Raw genomic sequence first — 12,030 nt, forward strand, 5'->3', positions numbered from 1 at the left:
CGCCGCACCACCACCGGGTGGGCTCGAAACTCCAACTTTTTGGTTAACAGCCGATCGCGCTTGCCCATTGCGCCACGGGGACAGTCTTGCTCCACTCTCACCACCATCAGAACATATCTTAAAAGCTATCAGCCCAAAGAAAAAAAAGCGCCGCACCACCACCGGGTGGGCTCGAACCTTCAACCTTTCGGATAACAGCTGATCGCACTCGCCAATTGCGCCACGGAGGCAGTCGTGCTCCACTGTTACCACCATCAGAACATATCTTCAAAGCTATCAGCACAAAGAAAAAAAAAGCGCCGCACCATCACCGGGTGGGCTCGAAACTCCAACCCTTCGGTTTACAGCCGATCGCGCTAGCCCATTGCGCCACGAGGACAGTCTTGCTCCACTCTCACCACCAGCAGAACATATCTTCAAAGCTATCAGCACAAAGAAAAAAAAAGCGCCGCACCACCACCGGGTGGGCTCGAACCTCCAACCTTTCGGTTAACAGCCGATTGCGCAAGCCAATTGCGCCACGGAGACAGTCCTGCTCCACTCTCACCACCATCAGAACATATCTTCAAAGCTATCAGCCCAAAGAAAAAAAATACCGCACCACCACCGGGTGGGCTCGAACTTCCAACCTTTCGGTTAACAGCCAATCGCGCTAGCCAATTGCGCCACGGAGACAGTCCTGCTTCACTCTCACCACCATCAGAACATATCTTCAAAGCTATCAGCACAAAGAAAAAAAGCGCCACACCATCATCGGGTGGGCTCGAACCTCCAACCTTTCGGTTAACAACCGATCGCGCAAGCCAATTGCGCCACGGAGACAGTCCTGCTCCACACTCACCACCGTCAAAACATTTCTTCAGAGCTATCACCCCAAAGAAAAAAAAGCGCCTCAACACCACCGGGTGGGCTCAAACCTCCAACCTTTCGGTTAACAGCTGATCGCGCAAGCCAATTGCGCCACGGAGACAGTCCTGCTTCACTCTCACCACCATCAGAACATATATTCAAAGCTATCAGCCCAAAGAATAGAAAGCGCCGCGCCACCACCGGGTGGGCTCGAACCTCCAACTTTTCGGTTAACAGCCGATCGCGCTAGCCCATTGCGCCACGGAGACAGCCTTGCTTCACTTTCAACACCATCAGAACATATCTTCAAAGCTATTAGCGCAAAGAAAAAAAGTGCCGCGCCACCACCGGGTGGGCTCGAACCTCCAACCTTTCGGTTAACAGCCGATCGCGCTAGCCAAATGCGCCACGGAGACAGTCCTGCTCCATTTTCACCACCATCAGAACATATCTTCAAAGCTAATAGTGCAAAGAAAAAAGCGCCACACCATCACCAGGTGGGCTCTAACCTCCAACCATTCGGTTAACAGCCGATCGCGCAAGCCAATTGCGCCACAGAGACAGTCCTGCTCCACTCTCACCACCGTCAAAACATTTATTCAGAGCTATCACCCCAAAGAAAAAAAAGCGCCGCACCACCACCGGGAGGGCTCGAAACTCCAACCTTTCGGTTAGCAGCCGATCGCGCTAGTCCATTGCGCCACGGACACAGTCTTGCTCCACTCTCACCACCATCAGAACATATCTTCAAAGCTATCAGCGCAAAGAAAAAAAAGCGCCGCACCACCACCGGGTGGGCTCAAACCTCCAACCTTTCGGTTAACAGCCGATTGCGCTAGCCCATTGCGCCACGGAGACAGTCTTGCTCCCTTCTCACCACCATCAGAACATATCTTCAAAGCTATCAGCCCAAAGAAAAAAAAAGCGCCGCACCACCACCGGGTGGGCTCGAACCTCCAACCTTTCGGTTAACAGCCGATCGCACTAGCCAATTGCGCCACGGAGACAGACATGCTCCACTCTCACCACCAACAGAACATATCTTCAAACCTATCAGCCCCAAAAAAAAAGCACCGCACCACCACCGGGCGGGCTGGAACCTCCAACCTTTCGGTTAACAGCCAATCGCGTTAGCCAACTGCGCCACGGAGACAGTCCTGCTCCACTCTCACCACCATCAGAACATATCTTCAAAGCTATCAGCACAAAGAGAAAAAAGCGCCGACACCACCGGGTGGGCTCGAACCTCCAACCTTTTGGTTAACGGCCGATCGCGCTAGCCAATTGCGCCACGGAGACAATCGTGCTGCACGCTCACCACCATCAGAACATATCTTCAAAGCTATCAGTGCAAAGAAAAAAGCAACACAGCACTCCCGGGAGGGCTCGAAACTCCAACCTTTCGGTTAACCGCCCATCGCGCTAGCCCACTGCGTCACGGAGACAGTCTTGCTCCACTCTCACCACCATCAGAACATATCTTCAAAGCTATCAGCGCAAAGAAAAAAAGCACCGCACCACCACCGGGTGGGCTCGAACCTCCAACATTTCGGTTAACAGCCAATCGCGCTAGCCAATTGCGCCACGGAGACAGTCCTGCTCCACTCTCACCACCATCTGAACATATCTTCAAAGCTATCAGCACAAAGAAAAAAAAGCACCACACCATCATCGGGTGGGCTCGAACCTCCAACCTTTCGGTTAACAACCGATCGCGCAAGCCAATTGCACCACGGAGACAGTCCTGCTCCACACTCACCACCGTCAAAACATTTCTTCAGAGCTATCACCCCAAAGAAAAAAAAGCGCCGCACCACCACCGGGTAGGCTCGAAACTCCAACCTTTCGGTTAACAGCCGATCGCGCTAGCCGATTGCGCCATGAGACAGTCCTGCTCCACTCTCACCACCATCAGAACATATCTTCAAAGCCATCAGCCCAAAGAAAAAAAAGCACCGCACCACCACCGGGTGGGCTCGAACCTCCAACATTTCGGTTAACAGCCAATCGCGCTAGCCAATTGCTCCACGGAGACAGTCCTGCTCCACTCTCACCACCATCAGAACATATCTTCAAAGCTATTAGCGCAAAGAAAAAAAGCGCCGCGCCACCACCGGGTGGGCTCGAGCCTCCAACCTTTCGGTTAACAGCCGATCGCGCTAACCCAATGCGCCACGGGGACAGTCTTGCTCCACTCTCACCACCATCAGAACATATCTTCAAAGCCATCAGCCCAAAGAAAAAAAAGCACCGCACCACCACCGGGTGGGCTCGAACCTCCAACCTTTCGGTTAACAGCCAATCGCGCTAGCCAATTGCGCCACGGAGACAGTCCTGCTGCACTCTCACCACCATTAGAACATATCTTTCAAGCTATCAGCCCAAGGAATAAAAAGCGCCGACACCACCGGGTGGGCTCGAACCTCCAACCTTTTGGTTAACGGCCGATCGCGCTAGCCAATTGCGCCACGGAGACAATCGTGCTGCAAGCTCACCACCATCAGAACATATCTTCAAAGCTAATAGTGCAAAGAAAAAAGCGCCACACCATCACCGGGTGGGCTCGAACCTCCAACCTTTCGGTTAACAGCCGATCGCGCAAGCCAATTGCGCCACGGAGACAGTCCTGCTCCACTCTCACCACCGTCAAAACATTTATTCAGAGCTATCACCCCAAAGAAAAAAAAGCGCCGCACCACCACCGGGAGGGCTCGAAACTCCAACCCTTCGGTTTACAGCCGATCGCGCTAGCCCATTGCGCAACGAGGACAGTCTTGCTCCACTCTCACCACCATCAGAACATATCTTCAAAGCTATCAGCACAAAGAAAAAAAAAGCGCCGCACCACCACCGGGTGGGCTCTAACCTCCAACCTTTCGGTTAACAGCCGATTGCGCAAGCCAATTGCGCCACGGAGACAGTCCTGCTCCACTCTCACCACCATCAGAACATATCTTCAAAGCTATCAGCCCAAAGAAAAAAAGCGCCGCACCACCACCGGGTGGGCTCAAACCTCCAACCTTTCGGTTAACAGCCGATTGCGCTAGCCCATTGCGCCACGGAGACAGTCTTGCTCCCTTCTCACCACCATCAGAACATATCTTCAAAGCTATCAGCCCAAAGAAAAAAAAGCGCCGCACCACCACCGGGTGGGCTCGAACCTCCAACCTTTCGGTTAACAGCCGATCGCACTAGCCAATTGCGCCACGGAGACAGACATGCTCCACTCTCACCACCATCAGAACATATCTTCAAACCTATCAGCCCCAAAAAAAAAGCACCGCACCACCACCGGGCGGGCTGGAACCTCCAACCTTTCGGTTAACAGCCAATCGCGTTAGCCAATTGCGCCACGGAGACAGTCCTGCTCCACTCTCACCACCATCAGAACATATCTTCAAAGCTATCAGCACAAAGAGAAAAAAGCGCCGACACCACCGGGTGGGCTCGAACCTCCAACCTTTTGGTTAACGGCCGATCGCGCTAGCCAATTGCGCCACGGAGACAATCGTGCTGCACGCTCACCACCATCAGAACATATCTTCAAAGCTATCAGTGCAAAGAAAAAAGCAACACAGCACTCCCGGGAGGGCTCGAAACTCCAACCTTTCGGTTAACCGCCCATCGCGCTAGCCCACTGCGTCACGGAGACAGTCTTGCTCCACTCTCACCACCATCAGAACATATCTTCAAAGCTATCAGCGCAAAGAAAAAAAGCACCGCACCACCACCGGGTGGGCTCGAACCTCCAACATTTCGGTTAACAGCCAATCGCGCTAGCCAATTGCGCCACGGAGACAGTCCTGCTCCACTCTCACCACCATCAGAACATATCTTCAAAGCTATCAGCACAAAGAAAAAAAAGCACCACACCATCATCGGGTGGGCTCGAACCTCCAACCTTTCGGTTAACAACCGATCGCGCAAGCCAATTGCACCACGGAGACAGTCCTGCTCCACACTCACCACCGTCAAAACATTTCTTCAGAGCTATCACCCCAAAGAAAAAAAAGCGCCGCACCACCACCGGGTAGGCTCGAAACTCCAACCTTTCGGTTAACAGCCGATCGCGCTAGCCGATTGCGCCATGGAGACAGTCCTGCTCCACTCTCACCACCATCAGGACATATCTTCAAAGCCATCAGCCCAAAGAAAAAAAAGCACCGCACCACCACCGGGTGGGCTCGAACCTCCAACATTTCGGTTAACAGCCAATCGCGCTAGCCAATTGCGCCACGGAGACAGTCCTGCTCCACTCTCACCACCATCAGAACATATCTTCAAAGCTATTAGCGCAAAGAAAAAAAGCGCCGCGCCACCACCGGGTGGGCTCGAGCCTCCAACCTTTCGGTTAACAGCCGATCGCGCTAACCCAATGCGCCAGGGGGACAGTCTTGCTCCACTCTCACCACCATCAGAACATATCTTCAAAGCCATCAGCCCAAAGAAAAAAAGCACCGCACCACCACCGGGTGGGCTCGAACCTCCAACCTTTCGGTTAACAGCCAATCGCGCTAGCCAATTGCGCCACGGAGACAGTCCTGCTGCACTCTCACCACCATTAGAACATATCTTTCAAGCTATCAGCCCAAGGAATAAAAAGCGCCGACACCACCGGGTGGGCTCGAACCTCCAACCTTTTGGTTAACGGCCGATCGCGCTAGCCAATTGCGCCACGGAGACAATCGTGCTGCACGCTCACCACCATCAGAACATATCTTCAAAGCTATCAGTGCAAAGAAAAAAGCAACACAGCACTCCCGGGAGGGCTCGAAACTCCAACCTTTCGGTTAACAGCACATCGCGCTAGCCCACTGCGTCACGGAGACAGTCTTGCTCCACTCTCACCACCATCAGAACATATCTTCAAAGCTATCAGCGCAAAGAAAAAAAAGCGCCGCACCACCACCGGGTGGGCTCGAACCTCCAGCCTTTCGGTTAATGGCCGATCGCGCAAGCCAATTGCGCCACGGAGACAGACATGCTCCACTCTCACCACCATCAGAACATATCTTCAAAGCTATTAGTGCAAAGAAAAAAGCAGCACACCACTCCCGGGAGGACTCGAAACTCCAACCTTTCGGTTAACAGCCGATCGCGCTAGCCAATTGCGCCAGGGAGACAGTCCTGCTCCACTCTCACCACCATTAGAACATATCTTTCAAGCTATCAGCCCAAAGAATAGAAAGCGCCGCGCCACCACCGGGTGGGCTCGAACCTCCAACCTTTCGGTTAACAGCCGATCGCGCTAGCCAATTGCGCCACGGAGACAGTCCTGCTCCATTTTCACCACCATCAGAACATATCTTCAAAGCTATCAGCACAAAGAGAAAAAAGCGCCGCACCACCACCGGGTGGGCTCGAAACTCCAACCTTTCGGTTAACAGCCGATCGTGCTAGCCATTTGCGCCATGGAGACAGTCCTGCTCCACTCTCACCACCATCAGAACATATCTTCAAAGCTATTAGTGCAAAGAAAAAAGCAGCACACCACTCCCGGGAGGACTCGAAACTCCAACCTTTCGGTTAACAGCCGATCGCGCTAGCCAATTGCGCCAGGGAGACAGTCCTGCTCCACTCTCACCACCATTAGAACATATCTTTCAAGCTATCAGCCCAAAGAATAGAAAGCGCCGCGCCACCACCGGGTGGGCTCGAACCTCCAACCTTTCGGTTAACAGCCGATCGCGCTAGCCAATTGCGCCACGGAGACAGTCCTGCTCCATTTTCACCACCATCAGAACATATCTTCAAAGCTAATAGTGCAAAGAAAAAAGCGCCACACCATCACCGGGTGGGCTCGAACCTCCAACCTTTCGGTTAACAGCCGATCGCGCAAGCCAATTGCGCCACGGAGACAGTCCTGCTCCACTCTCACCACCGTCAAAACATTTATTCAGAGCTATCACCCCAAAGAAAAAAAAGCGCCGCACCACCACCGGGAGGGCTCGAAACTCCAACCCTTCGGTTTACAGCCGATCGCGCTAGCCCATTGCGCAACGAGGACAGTCTTGCTCCACTCTCACCACCATCAGAACATATCTTCAAAGCTATCAGCACAAAGAAAAAAAAAGCGCCGCACCACCACCGGGTGGGCTCTAACCTCCAACCTTTCGGTTAACAGCCGATTGCGCAAGCCAATTGCGCCACGGAGACAGTCCTGCTCCACTCTCACCACCATCAGAACATATCTTTCAAGCTATCAGCCCAAGGAATAAAAAGCGCCGACACCACCGGGTGGGCTCGAACCTCCAACCTTTTGGTTAACGGCCGATCGCGCTAGCCAATTGCGCCACGGAGACAATCGTGCTGCACGCTCACCACCATCAGAACATATCTTCAAAGCTAATAGTGCAAAGAAAAAAGCGCCACACCATCACCGGGTGGGCTCGACCCTCCAACCTTTCGGTTAACAGCCGATCGCGCAAGCCAATTGCGCCACGGAGACAGTCCTGCTCCACTCTCACCACCGTCAAAACATTTATTCAGAGCTATCACCCCAAAGAAAAAAAAGCGCCGCACCACCACCGGGAGGGCTCGAAACTCCAACCCTTCGGTTTACAGCCGATCGCGCTAGCCCATTGCGCAACGAGGACAGTCTTGCTCCACTCTCACCACCATCAGAACATATCTTCAAAGCTATCAGCACAAAGAAAAAAAAGCGCCGCACCACCACCGGGTGGGCTCTAACCTCCAACCTTTCGGTTAACAGCCGATTGCGCAAGCCAATTGCGCCACGGAGACAGTCCTGCTCCACTCTCACCACCATCAGAACATATCTTCAAAGCTATCAGCCCAAAGAAAAAAAGCGCCGCACCACCACCGGGTGGGCTCAAACCTCCAACCTTTCGGTTAACAGCCGATTGCGCTAGCCCATTGCGCCACGGAGACAGTCTTGCTCCCTTCTCACCACCATCAGAACATATCTTCAAAGCTATCAGCCCAAAGAAAAAAAAGCGCCGCACCACCACCGGGTGGGCTCGAACCTCCAACCTTTCGGTTAACAGCCGATCGCACTAGCCAATTGCGCCACGGAGACAGACATGCTCCACTCTCACCACCATCAGAACATATCTTCAAACCTATCAGCCCCAAAAAAAAAGCACCGCACCACCACCGGGCGGGCTGGAACCTCCAACCTTTCGGTTAACAGCCAATCGCGTTAGCCAATTGCGCCACGGAGACAGTCCTGCTCCACTCTCACCACCATCAGAACATATCTTCAAAGCTATCAGCACAAAGAGAAAAAAGCGCCGACACCACCGGGTGGGCTCGAACCTCCAACCTTTTGGTTAACGGCCGATCGCGCTAGCCAATTGCGCCACGGAGACAATCGTGCTGCACGCTCACCACCATCAGAACATATCTTCAAAGCTATCAGTGCAAAGAAAAAAGCAACACAGCACTCCCGGGAGGGCTCGAAACTCCAACCTTTCGGTTAACCGCCCATCGCGCTAGCCCACTGCGTCACGGAGACAGTCTTGCTCCACTCTCACCACCATCAGAACATATCTTCAAAGCTATCAGCGCAAAGAAAAAAAGCACCGCACCACCACCGGGTGGGCTCGAACCTCCAACATTTCGGTTAACAGCCAATCGCGCTAGCCAATTGCGCCACGGAGACAGTCCTGCTCCACTCTCACCACCATCAGAACATATCTTCAAAGCTATCAGCACAAAGAAAAAAAAGCACCACACCATCATCGGGTGGGCTCGAACCTCCAACCTTTCGGTTAACAACCGATCGCGCAAGCCAATTGCACCACGGAGACAGTCCTGCTCCACACTCACCACCGTCAAAACATTTCTTCAGAGCTATCACCCCAAAGAAAAAAAAGCGCCGCACCACCACCGGGTAGGCTCGAAACTCCAACCTTTCGGTTAACAGCCGATCGCGCTAGCCGATTGCGCCATGGAGACAGTCCTGCTCCACTCTCACCACAGTCAGAACATATCTTCAAAGCCATCAGCCCAAAGAAAAAAAAGCACCGCACCACCACCGGGTGGGCTCGAACCTCCAACATTTCGGTTAACAGCCAATCGCGCTAGCCAATTGCGCCACGGAGACAGTCCTGCTCCACTCTCACCACCATCAGAACATATCTTCAAAGCTATTAGCGCAAAGAAAAAAAGCGCCGCGCCACCACCGGGTGGGCTCGAGCCTCCAACCTTTCGGTTAACAGCCGATCGCGCTAACCCAATGCGCCACGGGGACAGTCTTGCTCCACTCTCACCACCATCAGAACATATCTTCAAAGCCATCAGCCCAAAGAAAAAAAAGCACCGCACCACCACCGGGTGGGCTCGAACCTCCAACCTTTCGGTTAACAGCCAATCGCGCTAGCCAATTGCGCCACGGAGACAGTCCTGCTGCACTCTCACCACCATTAGAACATATCTTTCAAGCTATCAGCCCAAGGAATAAAAAGCGCCGACACCACCGGGTGGGCTCGAACCTCCAACCTTTTGGTTAACGGCCGATCGCGCTAGCCAATTGCGCCACGGAGACAATCGTGCTGCACGCTCACCACCATCAGAACATATCTTCAAAGCTATCAGTGCAAAGAAAAAAGCAACACAGCACTCCCGGGAGGGCTCGAAACTCCAACCTTTCGGTTAACAGCACATCGCGCTAGCCCACTGCGTCACGGAGACAGTCTTGCTCCACTCTCACCACCATCAGAACATATCTTCAAAGCTATCAGCGCAAAGAAAAAAAAGCGCCGCACCACCACCGGGTGGGCTCGAACCTCCAGCCTTTCGGTTAATGGCCGATCGCGCAAGCCAATTGCGCCACGGAGACAGACATGCTCCACTCTCACCACCATCAGAACATATCTTCAAAGCTATTAGTGCAAAGAAAAAAGCAGCACACCACTCCCGGGAGGACTCGAAACTCCAACCTTTCGGTTAACAGCCGATCGCGCTAGCCAATTGCGCCAGGGAGACAGTCCTGCTCCACTCTCACCACCATTAGAACATATCTTTCAAGCTATCAGCCCAAAGAATAGAAAGCGCCGCGCCACCACCGGGTGGGCTCGAACCTCCAACCTTTCGGTTAACAGCCGATCGCGCTAGCCAATTGCGCCACGGAGACAGTCCTGCTCCATTTTCACCACCATCAGAACATATCTTCAAAGCTATCAGCACAAAGAGAAAAAAGCGCCGCACCACCAACGGGTGGGCTCGAAACTCCAACCTTTCGGTTAACAGCCGATCGTGCTAGCCATTTGCGCCATGGAGACAGTCCTGCTCCACTCTCACCACCATCAGAACATATCTTCAAAGCTATTAGTGCAAAGAAAAAAGCAGCACACCACTCCCGGGAGGACTCGAAACTCCAACCTTTCAGTTAACAGCCGATCGCGCTAGCCAATTGCGCCAGGGAGACAGTCCTGCTCCACTCTCACCACCATTAGAACATATCTTTCAAGCTATCAGCCCAAAGAATAGAAAGCGCCGCGCCACCACCGGGTGGGCTCGAACCTCCAACCTTTCGGTTAACAGCCGATCGCGCTAGCCAATTGCGCCACGGAGACAGTCCTGCTCCATTTTCACCACCATCAGAACATATCTTCAAAGCTAATAGTGCAAAGAAAAAAGCGCCACACCATCACCGGGTGGGCTCGAACCTCCAACCTTTCGGTTAACAGCCGATCGCGCAAGCCAATTGCGCCACGGAGACAGTCCTGCTCCACTCTCACCACCGTCAAAACATTTATTCAGAGCTATCACCCCAAAGAAAAAAAAGCGCCGCACCACCACCGGGAGGGCTCGAAACTCCAACCCTTCGGTTTACAGCCGATCGCGCTAGCCCATTGCGCAACGAGGACAGTCTTGCTCCACTCTCACCACCATCAGAACATATCTTCAAAGCTATCAGCACAAAGAAAAAAAAAGCGGCGCACCACCACCGGGTGGGCTCTAACCTCCAACCTTTCGGTTAACAGCCGATTGCGCAAGCCAATTGCGCCACGGAGACAGTCCTGCTCCACTCTCACCACCATCAGAACATATCTTCAAAGCTATCAGCCCAAAGAAAAACAGCACCGCACCACCACCGGGTGGGCTCGAACTTGCAACCTTTCGGTTAACAGCCAATCGCGCTAGCCAATTGCGCCACGGAGACAGTCCTGCTTCACTCTCACCACCATCAGAACATATCTTCAAAGCTATCAGCACAAAAAAAAAGCACCACACCATCATCGGGTGGGCTCGAACCTCCAACCTTTCGGTTAACAACCGATCGCGCAAGCCAATTGCACCACGGAGACAGTCCTGCTCCACACTCACCACCGTCAAAACATTTCTTCAGAGCTATCACCCCAAAGAAAAAAAAGCGCCGCGCCACCACCGGGTAGGCTCGAAACTCCGACCTTTCGGTTAACAGCCGATCGCGCTAGCCGATTGCGCCATGGAGACAGTCCTGCTCCACTCTCACCACCATCAGAACATATCTTCAAAGCCATCAGCTCAAAGAAAAAAAAGCACCGCCCCACCACCGGGTGGGCTCGAACCTCCAACATTTCGGTTAACAGCCAATCGCGCTAGCCAATTGCGCCACGGAGACAGTCCTGCTCCACTCTCACCACCATCAGAACATATCTTCAAAGCTATTAGCGCAAAGAAAAAAAGCGCCGCGCCACCACCGGGTGGGCTCGAACCTCCAACCTTTCGGTTAACAGCCGATCGCGCTAACCCAATGCGCCACGGGGACAGTCTTGCTCCACTCTCACCACCATCAGAACATATCTTCAAAGCCATCAGCCCAAAGAAAAAAAGCACCGCACCACCACCGGGTGGGCTCGAACCTCCAACTTTTGGGTTAACAGCCGATCGCGCTGGCCAATTGCGCCACGGAGACAGTCCTGCTGCACTCTCACCACCATTAGAACATATCTTTCAAGCTATCAGCCCAAGGAATAAAAAGCGCCGACACCATCGGGTGGGCTCGAACCTCCAACCTTTTGGTTAACGGCCGATCGCGCTAGCCAATTGCGCCACGGAGACAATCGTGCTGCACGCTCACCACCATCAGAACATATCTTCAAAGCTATCAGTGCAAAGAAAAAAGCAACACAGCACTCCCGGGAGGGCTCAAAACTCCAACCTTTCGGTTAACAGCCCATCGCGCTAGCCCCCTGCGTCACGGAGACAGTCTTGCTCCACTCTCACCACCAT

Source organism: Rhipicephalus microplus, unplaced genomic scaffold (genome assembly GCF_043290135.1).
Source record: "Rhipicephalus microplus isolate Deutch F79 unplaced genomic scaffold, USDA_Rmic scaffold_29, whole genome shotgun sequence".
NCBI classification, from domain to species: domain Eukaryota; kingdom Metazoa; phylum Arthropoda; class Arachnida; order Ixodida; family Ixodidae; genus Rhipicephalus; species Rhipicephalus microplus.